This window comes from Pinus tabuliformis, chromosome 6, assembly GCF_031772625.1.
Source record: "Pinus tabuliformis cultivar Carrire ecotype Pingquan chromosome 6, CPIR1, whole genome shotgun sequence".
Classification (NCBI taxonomy): domain Eukaryota; kingdom Viridiplantae; phylum Streptophyta; class Pinopsida; order Pinales; family Pinaceae; genus Pinus; species Pinus tabuliformis.
In genome coordinates, this window is record NC_142292.1 from 20,010,770 (window position 1) to 20,024,084 (window position 13,315).

A 13,315-nucleotide genomic window follows, 5' to 3' on the forward strand; every position below is an offset into this window, starting at 1 on the left:
AGTGATTTCTTCAATGTTTTCTTCCAATCCTTTAAGAGAGTTGACTACTTCAACTACTCGGAGAAAGTATGATGCAATATCTTCTTCATCATCCATTTTCAGACTTTCAAATTGTCTTCTATGAGTTTGAAGCTTTGCTTTCCTAACTTTGGAGTCCCCATCATATAAGCTAATTAGCTTATCCTATACTTCTTTGGCCGAGTTACAATTCATGACTTTTGTAAATTCAGAATCAATGATTCCACTAGTGATGAAATTTAAGGCTTTTGCATTTGCAATGTAAGCTTTCCTTTCGTCTTGGTTTGTTGGACCTGTGGAAGGAGTTGTGTAATCAGTTAAAATCGAATGCCAAACTTCAGGTCCAAGGGACATTAAGCAGCAAGACATTATTTTTTTCCAAAAACCAAAATTTGTGCCATCGAACAAAGGAGGTCTTCCTGAAACTTCTTGATTTCTCATTGTGACTAAGAATCCTTCTTCTAGCTGTTAGGCTGATATCAAGAAGCCTGGCTCTGATACCAATTGTTGGAAATACTAAGAGGGGGGGAGGGTGAATTAGTATTTTCTTTCAATTGTGTTTATTACAAGTTTAATTCTTCACAATTTAAATAGAGAAATGTATAAGTATAATTTTATTGAATAAAATAATGAATACAATATAAATGTGTTCCAAGCTCCAACTTGGTTATGACGAGGCTCCAACATCTAGGGCTTCGACCCTATCTTATCAAGGCACCAACCTTAGATTTAGGAGCACCAACTCCAAGGACACCAATCCTTCCAATTCTGAGGCAGCAACCCTAAGGGCTCCGACCCTATCTTTCAAGATGAATCAGGTGAAAAGATTGTCCTCCCACTCTGTCTTCAACTTCCTTCTTAGCTTGGCCTTCATCTTCTACATCATCCAGACCTTCGGATTTATCTTCTTCCACTGAACCTTTCTGTTTCATCTTCTTCCGTTGAACCTTTTGGCTCCCTTCTTTCAATTGTTGTTCCTTCGGCTTCCTTTGTCTCTTCGGATTCCTTCGGCTTGCTCAGAACTGAAGTGTTTTAACTCATTTTTGTACGAGTTTCACCAATGACCAGGACACGTCTATTGGAGGGAGGCCGAATTGTATATTAAAAATATATATCAGAGAAAATTTTATCCATAGACTTGATTATTCACAAAAAACCATATAAGAGCTTCTATTCCCACATGGAGGTCCCACATGCCACATCATCACCTTTAATCCAATTGCAACTTCATGAAAGATCAGAGTTATTCCTAAGACTCCTCGATATGCGATAAATACAAATTGGAAGTGTTTACATTGGTGGGTTTTAAACAAATGCCCGACCAATCACTAAGCAACACTTTAACATAGAACCTGCCAACGAATGTCGGTCCCACCTGAATGCACAAGACCGGACCCCAAATAAAATTAAACTCGTGTCCATAAACTTCTCAGGTCCACTTAGTCCCAAGTCTTATCAGATTAATTCTCCACCGTTTATCTCATCTTAATCCGACAGTTTTTGATCCACCTGATCAACAAACCCAATCGCCGATTCTCCACCATTTGATCAAGGCGCACTGGATCCAATGGATCATAATGATCATAGAAAATTTTAGGGGCGAATCTTTGGCGAAATTAAGGGGTTTTAAATTTTTAGTGGGCGAATATTTAACCCTAATATTAGTATTAATAAAAATAAAAATGGCACATGGTATTGAGCCATGATATTCACCTAGAATGTAGCCTATTTAAATGGGGGAATTAAATTTGTATCATAGTACATTTTTACAAATCACCTCAAATAGCCCACCTTATTTTAAGGGAGAGGGTAAAAAAGGTAAATTTAGCCCTTGAAATTAGGAGTTACAACCTTCCATTCGCCCATTTTCAAGAATAGGTTTTATTTAAGTGAATCCTATGGGCCAAAGGCCCAAATACCATATTTATAAAAGAGGTACGGTAAATTAATAAAAATATAAATAAATGAGAGGTATGGTAAATAAATAAAACATTTTTTATATTTACTATGCAAGGGTGTAAACAAATAAAAAAATAAGTAAAGTGGAGGTATGGTAAATAAATAAAACATCTTTTTATACTTACTCAAAAGGTACGGTAAATAAATAAAAATATAAATAAACTAGACACATGGTAAATAAATAAAACCTCTTTTTATATTTAGTCCATAACCCTCGTTCTATTTATGAAGGCTCAAGAAAGAGGTTTTAGGTATGGTAAATTAATAAAAATATAAATAAATGAGAGGTATGGTAAACAAATAAAACATTTTTTATATTTACTCCATAAGTCACCTTATATTTACGAACACTCAAAAAATGCTTATATTTAGGTGAAACCTATGGGCAAAATACTATGGGACAAATACCATGGACTAGATTGTTATTAATACCATGCAAAAAAACATTATTAACCCTAATATTAGTATTAATAAAAATAAAAATGGCACATGGTATTGTGATGGGGCCAGCCCACGTGGTCACCACTTGCCTCCGCTTAGGTGGACTTATGCTATTGAACTGGTTCGTATATTATGGTAATTGAAAAGTGATTTTGGTTTAATTAACAATCAACTTGCTGTACTTGGTGTTGATCCTCCGTTGGACACCTGTCCTCCTCGAACTTGCCAAACCCTACCTCGCTTTTTGGTTACCCGGTTCGCGCCTCTGTGGTCAGTCTTGCCTTCGACGCTTGGTTGCAAAGGTCTCTGTATTGTTTTTGGCTCCGCCTCTGAGTCGTTTCGGTCTGTGATGAAACCCCTTTGGTTTTCCGCCGGTTCTGTGGTGCTATGAATTCGTTCATCTATGCCTTGTCGTTACTGTGTGGGTCTATTCGGCTTCTGGTTTTGTTGGTAAGCTGCTATGGTTTCACCGTGCGTTCATTTCGTTTTCGTGCCTGTAAGAACTGTCTCTGGTTCGCTTTTGTGGTTACTGTCTGGTCTGGCCTTCTTGACAAATCTGTGGTTGATGGCTATGATGAAATAATGCTTCGTCCGCCCAGTTCATTGGTCACACAGGTCAATGGAAGCTCCAGTTTCGTTCTTCTCCGGCGCTCGCTCTCTGGACAAGGTATGTCACGGTTCCCTGCTATAGTTTCTTCTCCTCTGTTTGCACCGTGGCTAACGATTTGCAGCCCCTCTGTGGACAGGGGTCTCTGTTTCGGGGTTCTGTTGGCCTACTGCTCCGGCATCGCTATCAGGTATGCTCGTTCTTTTTTCTACACACTCAGGGTTTACATTTGCAGTCTTATGGTGTCAATTTCCCGTGCGAGGGTTTTGTGGGAAGGTAACCCTGACCTCCCACCTTCTCTGTTTTGTACAGGTGTGGCCGGCTCCCGTAACTGCACAGTGGCTTCCATCGATTTCCTCCGGGTAGTCTTACTCTCGTTTTACTTTCTTGTAGTGGTTCTTGGTCCTGGTCACGATTGCAGTCGTTTGTTGTATGACATGTCTGTCTTTTCGTTGGGTCTGGACTTTCTGGGTTTGTCAAACCCTTGGCCGCAATGTAGGAGGGTTTATGAGTCGGTTGTAACCCTGTTTGGCTACACCTCGATGCACAGTCTATGTAATTTTTAAGCAGAAGAATACAATGTAATATTTAAATGATAGTTAGACTCGTTCACTGGGAATTTTGGTTGCTTACCCGGTTAGTGTGGTTGTCTGGTTCGACCCTTTGAGGGTACTGGTTCTTTCCGCCTTTTGTTCACTTTCTTCTCTGCCAGTTCATAGCTTCTTGGATACTGTAGACACTGTTGATATATAAAAAATGAAATAGTTACACAGCACTGAATATACAGGTTTTTGTTACTGAGGACATTTGTAAATGAACAGTTTGTTTGCTTGTGCACTGAATAAGATGGAGGAAATAAAATGTGTATTCTATTATTCTCATGTAAATGCTCCGTCGCTGAACCCCTCTGGGTTATCTTGTTTGTCTCTTTATACAATGTTTTTAGGCAGTTTGTTAACTGCTGGTAGTTATTCAATTACAGTTTGTTTTACAGTTACCATAGGCATGATTTTCTTGGCTATCAATTAGTTTACTTTGCCTGCCTTTTTACCATAGGGATTCATTGTCAAACACCTACTGACCCTAACCTACTATTATCATCTCTAACTAGAATCTATTACAATATTTTGAATATAATGAACATAAATTTAAAATAACAGAAAGTTAATAGTGTAGTTGACCATGGAAGAAATAAAACAAAAACATAAAAATTTGACAGACTTGCTGTCCGTTCAGTGAACTGTGTCTCACTCCCAATCTTCTTCAGAAATTTTGTTCGCCCTCTCTCGTTCCTCACCCTGTCGACCAGATGCTCCTGCATCAGGCTGCCGGGGTAAAAGAGAACTCATGGCTCCGTCCCATGAGCTCCTCCACCGAGTAACCAGCCTTCTGAATCTGTGCCTCGTCGAGCCAGGAGCTGTCCTCTATTGGACGGTCCTTCCACTTGACGAGGTAACGCAGATACTCTTTCCTGCGCGTCTTCTTGGCTACCTGTGTGCTGAGGATTCCTTCGATTTCATGGGTCCGGACTGAAGGCAACTGTTTCTTCCAAAGACTGCTCTCGAACTGGGTGTCCCGTTGTGGCTGTACCATCCTATCATCTTCCGCCTGGGCATGATATGGGAACAGGTCTGCTACATTGAATATAGGTGATATACCTACATTAGGTGGCAATTGAATTTCATATGCATTAGCTGAAAATTTTCGCAGAATTTTGCATGGACCGATTTTCTTGAATTTCAATTTATTATATGTTCCCTTAGGAAACCGTTCCCGGCGCAGATGCGCAAGGACTTCGCCTCCAATCTCAAAATGTACCTCTCGCCGCTTTACGTCTGCATGCTGTTTGTATTTCAACGTGCTGTCCTGCAATCTTAATTTGACCTTTTCATGCAGTTCACTCATTGCTTCAGCAAAATCTTCCCCATCTGCACTTCTCCGTTCTAGCTATCCCAAATCTCGTAGTTCATGTACCCCTCGAGGGTGCATACCATACAAAATCTGAAATGGGCTAAATCCGGTGCTCCGATTGGGCGAATCGTTATAAGCGAATTCTGCCTGGGCAAGAGCTCGATCCCATAATCACGAGTTTTCTCCTGTTAAACTGCGTAACAAATTGCCCAAACTCCTGTTCACCACCTCTGTCTGTCCATCAGTCTGCGGGTGATACGCAGAACTGAAATTTAACTGCGTGCCCAACTTTTTCCACAGGGTGCGCCAAAAATGTCCTGTGAATTTCACGTCCCTATCTGATACAATAGTTCTAGGTAAGCCATGTAATCGAACTACTTCTATAAAGAAGAGGTGTGCCACGTTTGTGGCGTCGCTGGTTTTCCGGCAAGGAATGAAATGAGCCATTTTCGAGAACCTATCCACCACCACCATCACTGAATCATATCCCCGCTGCGTTCTAGGCAATCCTAGGACAAAGTCAATGCTGACCGAATCCCACGGCCTGCTCGGAACAGGTAAGGGTGTGTACAATCCAGTGTTCTGGTTGTGCCCTTTCGCCAGTTGGCAGATTTTACACCTGGTCACATACCTCTGCACGTCCCGGCTCATCTTTGGCCAATAATAAAAATGCCCGAGCTGCTCCAACGTTTTATCGATGCCAAAATGTCCCGCTAATCCGCCACTGTGTTTCTCTCTTATTAAATTTTCCCTCATTGAACAGTCTGGAACACATAGCTGTCCTCCTCGAAACAATAATCCTTCCTGTAAATTGAAATCTAGCCATGGGCTCGTGTTCCTTAATACGGGATTTTGGCATGCTTCAAAAGCTTCCTTGAAATCCGCGTCCATCTGGTACAAATCCTTCAAGTACTCAAATCCCATCACCTGTATGCCACTTTCTTGTAAGAGCAAGGCTCTTCTACTTAAAGCATCCGCCACTTTGTTGGCTTGCCCACTTATGTGCTTCAACACAAAAGTAAAACTTTGCAAGTATTCCACCCACTTGGCATGTTTATGGTTCAATTTGTGCTGTTGCGTTACATATTGTAACGCTGAATTATCAGAGAACAAGATGAACTCATTGCCCAGTAAGTAGTGCCTCCAATGTTTCAAAGCTTGAACCACTGCATAGAATTCTTTGTCATATGACGAATACTTCTGCCGACTCTCATTTAGTTTTTCACTAAAAAACGCCACCGGTCTGTCCTCTTGACTGAGCACAGCGCCAATAGCTGTCCCGCTTGCATCACAACGAACCTGAAAAGGTTTGCTAAAATCGGGCAGTCTCAAGATCGGTCTCTCCGTTATTTTCCGCTTCAGAAGTTGGAAACTGTTTTCTGCCGCCTTGGTCCAACAAAAAGGTTGGCTGGCCTTTTTGATGGTCTCTAGCATTGGTGCGCAGATCTCACTAAAATTCTTAATGAATTTTCGATAAAAACTTGCTAAACCGTGAAAGCTACGTACCTCAAACAAATTCTTAGGTGACGGCCAACTTATGATCGCAGCAATCTTTTCTGGGTCCATCTTTAACTCGTTCTCTGCAACTACAAACCCCAAATAGATTAACTCCTTCTGCAAGAAAGTGCATTTCTTCAAATTTATGAGCAGTTTGTTCTGCTGCGGCTTCTCGAATACCCTTCGAATATGCTGAAGGTGCTCTCTTTTCGTCCTGCTGAAAATTAAAATATCGTCCAGATAGACTATCACAAATTTTCCAATAAATTCCTTTAACATTTCATTCATCAGTCTCATAAAAGTACTCGGAGCATTACTCAACCCAAATGGCATGACCAGCCATTCGTACAGTCCTTCGTTAGTCTTGAAGGTTGTCTTCCATTCGTCTCCCTCTCTAATTCTGATCTGATGGTAACCACTCTTCAGATCTATTTTTGTAAAGTAAGCTGCCCCACTAAGACAGTCCATCATGTCGTCCATTCTAGGCAAGGGAAACCTGTACCGAATCGTAATTTTGTTTATAGCTCGCGAATCTGTGCACATTCGCCATTCTCCACCTTTCTTGGGTGCAAGAACTGTTGGCACTGCACAGGGGCTCAGACTTTCTCTGATCAGTCCCTTATCCAACAACTCCTGGACTTGTTTGCGTACTTCCTCATTGTCCTTTGGACTCATCCTGTACGCTGCTTTGTTCGGCAAGCTTGCTCCTGGTATAAAATCAATGTGATGGCTGATACTCCTTTTGGGAGGCAATTTATCAGGTAACTCATCAGCCACAATGTCTTGAAATTCCTCCAACAGCTCCTGTATTTCCTTGGGCAACTCTGATTTTTCCAAGTTCAACAAGACTGGCTTCATCCTCCTCACAACTGCAAAATTAACTTCATTTTCCTCACTCTGTTTTATAAACTGTTTTCCTCCAATCAACAACGCCTTTGTTCCGCTTGATTCTGCTGTATCCTCCTCTTTGATGGGTACAAGTGTGTGTTTTACCCCATCCTTGGTAAATTTATAACAGTTGGTCTTTCCATCGTGTGTCACCTTCCTATCATACTGCCATGGTCTTCCAAGCAGTATATGGCACACGTCCATTGGCATAATATCACAGACCACTGTATCGTGGTACTTGCCAATGTGAAACTCTACCTCACATTGTTCATCAACCAATAGCTGGTGGCCTTTTTGTAGCCATGACACCTTGTAAGGTGTGGGGTGCTTCAGCCGCTTCAACCCCAGTTTTTCCACCATCTCAGTGGCAACCAAGTTATCCGTACTCCCGCTGTCTATTATTACTTTGCAGCACTTTCCATGCGATTTACAGACTGTCCGGAACAGTGCTTTCCGCTGTGTTGGTTCAACCATCTCTTTGGCTGGTTTTAACAACACTTTATTCAAAATCAAAGCTTCTCCCGTTTCCGCCATGTTTTCCACCTCCCGGGGTTGTGCTTCAGCTTCTTCAGGCTGTGCCATAAGTGTTCCCCTCTGACCTGCCTGTTCAACTTCCGGACATTCAAAGGATCTGTGCCCCCATTTATGGCACCTGTAGCACTGGACACCAGTCCCTCTTCCGCGGCCATTCCCTCGTCCTCGCTGATATGACCGACCTCCTCTGGTGCTATCTCCTTTTTCTGCTGTCCCTGAAGTTTTAGAACTGCTGCCTTCTTCACTGTTCGCAGCATTCCTTCCTCTGCCGTAGGACTGTCCCCGTCCTCTACCGTTTCCTCTCCCCCTCTGGTTGTTCTGTTTTCTGTTGATTTTTTCCTCAGCCTTTACAGCACTCTGAAAGGCTTCTTCAATATTCTGGGGAGAAAGAATACTGATTTCATCCAATATCTCCATCCTGAATCCATTTACGTACCTTGCTGTTTTTTTCTGGGTTATCATCAGTATACCCAGCCCGTAAATTCACTCGGTAAAACTCTTCCGTGTACTCCTTGACAGTCATTCCCTTCTGTCTTAAATTCTGTACTCGCCGATATAATTCCACCTGGTAGTCTTTTGGCAGAAATCTGCCTTTCAATTTCGCCACCATCCTTGACCATTGTCGTATCGGCAACTTATTCATTCGTTTTCTGTCTGCTTGGACACTGTCCCACCACAAGAGTGCGTGTCCCTTCAACTTAGTGGCAGCGAACCTAACTCTTTTATCTTCACTGACTCCTTCATTCTAAAAATATTTGTCAAGTTCGCTTATCCAGTCCAACAGGACATCTGCGGACAGACTGCCATCATAATTAGAAATCTCTGTTTTGGGTTTGCTGCTGGCCAATAAAACTGAACGCAGCAGTCTCAATTCCGGAGCTTCTTCGTCTGACCCGTCTGTAGCAGTTACTACTTCCTCCTCACTGTTATCTCCAAGTTCCGGGTCTCTTCGCCTACCCGCCTCCACTGCTTCCAAACGAGCTGTAAGAACTCTAATCTGTTCCCTCAATCCTTCATCTACTCCCCTACGTGCACCTCTTCCACGTCCTCGTCTTGGTGCTTCCATCTTCTCTTTTTTTCAAAAAAACTGCTCTGATACCACTTGATGGGGCCAGCCCACGTGGTCACCACTTGCCTCCGCTTAGGTGGACTTATGCTATTGAACTGGTTCGTATATTATGGTAATTGAAAAGTGATTTTGGTTTAATTAACAATCAACTTGCTGTACTTGGTGTTGATCCTCCGTTGGACACCTGTCCTCCTCGAACTTGCCAAACCTTACCTCGCTTTTTGGTTACCCGGTTCGCGCCTCTGTGGTCATTCTTGCCTTCGACGCTTGGTTGCAAAGGTCTCTGTATTGTTTTTGGCTCCGCCTCTGAGTCGTTTCGGTCTGTGATGAAACCCCTTTGGTTTTCCGCCGGTTCTGTGGTGCTATGAAGTCGTTCAGCTATGCCTTGTTGTTACTGTGTGGGTCTATTCGGCTTCTGGTTTTGTTGGTAAGCTGCTATGGTTTCACCGTGCGTTCATTTCGTTTTCGTGCCCGTAAGAACTATCTCTGGTTCGCTTTTGTGGTTACTGTCTGGTCTGGCCTTCTTGACAAATCTGTGGTTGATGGCTATGATGAAATAATGCTTCGTCCGCCCAGTTCATTGGTCACACAGGTCAATGGAAGCTCCAGCTTCGTTCTTCTCCGGCGCTCGCTCTCTGGACAAGGTATGTCACGGTTCCCTGCTATAGTTTCTTCTCCTCCGTTTGCACCATGGCTAACGATTTGCAGCCCCTCTGTGGACAGGGGTCTCTGTTTCGGGGTTCTGTTGGCCTACTGCTCCGGCATCGCTATCAGGTATGCTCGTTCTTTTTTCTACACACTCAGGGTTTACATTTGCAGTCTTATGGTGCCAATTTCCCGTGCGAGGGTTTTGTGGGAAGGTAACCTTGACCTCCCACCTTCTCTATTTTGTACAGGTGTGGCCGGCTCCCGTAACTGCACAGTGGCTTCCGTCAATTTCCTCCGGGTAGTCTTACTCTCGTTTTACTTTCTTGTAGTGGTTCTTGGTCCTGGTCACGATTTCAGTCGTTTGTTGTATGACATGTCTGTCTTTTCGTTGGGTCTGGAATTTCTGGGTTTGTCAAACCCTTGGCCGCAATGTAGGAGGGTTTGTGAGTCGGTTGTAACCCTGTTTGGCTACACCTCGATGCACAGTCTATGTAATTTTTAAGCAGAAGAATACAATGTAATATTTAAATGATAGTTAGACTCGTTCACTGGGAATTTTGGTTGCTTACCCGGTTAGTGTGGTTGTCTGGTTCGACCCTTTGAGGGTACTGGTTCTTTCCGCCTTTTGTTCACTTTCTTCTCTGCCAGTTCATAGCTTCTTGGATACTGTAGACACTGTTGATATATAAAAAATGAAATAGTTACACAGCACTGAATATACAGGTTTTTGTTACTGAGGACATTTGTAAATGAACAGTTTGTTTGCTTGTGCACTGAATAAGATGAAGGAAATAAAATGTGTATTCTATTATTCTCATGTAAATGCTCCGTCGCTGAACCCCTCTGGGTTATCTTGTTTGTCTCTTTATACAATGTTTTTAGGCAGTTTGTTAACTGCTGGTAGTTATTCAATTACAGTTTGTTTTACAGTTACCATAGGCATGATTTTCTTGGCTATCAATTAGTTTACTTTGCCTGCCTTTTTACCATAGGGATTCGTTGTCAAACACCTACTGACCCTAACCTACTATTATCATCTCTAACTAGAATCTATTACAATATTTTGAATATAATGAACAAAAATTTAAAATAACAGAAAGTTAATAGTGTAGTTGACCATAGAAGAAATAAAACAAAAACATAAAAATTTGACAGACTTTCTGTCCGTTCAGTGAACTGTGTCTCACTCCCAATCTTCTTCAGAAATTTTGTTCGCCCTCTCTCGTTCCTCACCCTGTCGACCAGATGCTCCTGCATCATATTGAGCCATGATATTCACCTAGAATGTAGCCTATTTAAATGGGGGAATTAAACCAGCATAGATCCATCTTTACTCTAGATCTATTAACCCCGAGAGGTAACAAATATCGTGATATACAAACTAGCATAGAGTGAAAAAATATTTGATCCGATCAAGAGTAAAAATGGATGTTGTAATTTAATGTATGTTAAACATTTTAGCTTGGTTAAAATAAAAAATAAAATAAGAATCAACTATTAATTTTATTAATTTTTATAAATTACTAATAGTAATTTTTAAGCTCCAGGTTTATGATAACCCATGGTATTGATCCATGGTAATACCATGGTATTCATGTGAGCATAGACTATTTAAAGGGGAAATTCTATCATCTTAGATCCATCTTAGTTTTGGGTCTACCAAGTTCTGAGGGATAAATAGATTTCATCCCCCTAAGAGTGGTAAATGTGGAGTTAAGATGGATATAGGTTGGTTTTTATGATAATGAAGATATTAAATAGACTTAGGAAATTACATTGTAAAAAAATATTAAGGTGAAAGGTTAAAGCATAGACATTGGACAAGTATATTTGTATACTTCTGTTTTAAATTGAAACAAATCCAGGGCTAAAAGGAATGGATTGATTGCATTAGTCATCCTTCCATAACTTTCCAACATATGCTGGAGTAAACATATTGTAATTTGGATAATTTTTCTAATTCCAAACATGAACATACTTGTGTATTGGCAGGGTGGTTACGAGGTCCCTAGAAGTGATGAATTTGAATTTTTCTTGGTTTTATATATAGTATTAGGTTTTTTCTCATGCTTTCTATGAATGGCACGGGTGAATTTTATGCTACACCCACTAGGTTATCGATATGTAATTTCGGTAATTTTGATTTCAAAAGATATTTTAAAGAAATGCAATGATTTGATTTGTGTATTCAATAAACACAAGATTTTATAATTGAGTAAAATATTGGCCATGCCTGGTGAGAGATTCGCCAAAAAATTATATATACATATCATATTATTGATAAAATCGCCTTCCATTTTTCATATATACCATGGAGATTCGCCCATTTATTATACATGTAAATTTAGGGGGGGTTCTTAAAATTTTCCGTGATAATGATATCGGTTGGGGAACTTGCACGATGCTTAACTACCTTTACAAATCTGATAAGGATTATAAATCCTTGACCTATAAAATTTCGGGTCCATTCTTGAGATTAACATCTGATCATTTTGTGACATGATATCCATTGGATATACGAGGTCATCAAATGTACAGCCTGCAGGTCTTCAACTAGCACACGGGTTAACAACAGGCTTAACCCCCTCCGTTGACAGTGACGTAAGCATTGAAAATGAGATCGGTGGCTAGGATTTAGTGCGGGCCTTCAACCATGATCAAAATAGACGTACACTCCTACCCCCTCTCTTTCGATAGTTGTGCTCTTTGTTTTATTCTTTACTTTCTTCGATGAATTGCTTCTTTGATGGCTTTCAATAAACCCTTCATCTTACTCTTTAGCTTCACGATGGATTCTCCTCTTTGGCTTCTTGCTCTTGTTGCTTCATAGATCTACTGCTTCTATTCTGTCTGTATATATATCAAACTCTCATAATTATGGTGAAACCCTCAGCAATCATGTATCAATGGGTAATCATATATCAAAGAATTTTCCATCACAAACACTGCTATATTGACATCAATGAAAACCTAGATTAACATATTGATCATCCCCCCTCTTGTGACTTTCTTAACTTCCTGTTATTATCTGATGAAGCTATTTGAGAAGTCATGTCGATTTACGATCATCCGTGGGGATCTCTCCATCATTGTTATTCTTTTTTCCCCCACGTAGAGGATTTGGACGTGTCTCATAAAACCCCGGTTTCCTCTAGCAATGCCAATATTTCCCCACATTTTCAATGGATTTTTGTGATTTCTTCTGAAGGGAACTTGGATAACATTTATGTTACCATTCCTATTAATATTTCTATGAAACCAGGTTTCATGGAAAATATCTTGATTGGGGTTGATTGCACTCCTTCAGAGATTGTCACCTACACCGCCCTTTTCAAAGAATTCGTGATGTTTTTGTTTTTTCTTATGATGAAATTCTTGACACTTATCCATGAATTTTCCAACACAAGATTAAAAATTATCCTAGAGCTAAGCTTGTTCAGAAAAAATCCGTTAAGTTAACCCACGTAAGGAAACCACTGTTAAAGCTAAAGTTCAAAAACTCCTTGATGCTGGTTTTATCTATCATGTACCTTTGACGGAATGGGTCAGTAATCCTATTCCAGTTGATAATAAACAAGGAACTATTCGAATCTATGCTGATTACAGTGAATTGAACGTGGCCCGTCCAAAAGATAATTATCCTACACCTTTCATTGACTAAATTCTCGATGCGTGCGCTGGTAATGCTATATTTTCCTTTGTGGATGGTATTTTCGACTATAACCAGATCAAAATTACACTTG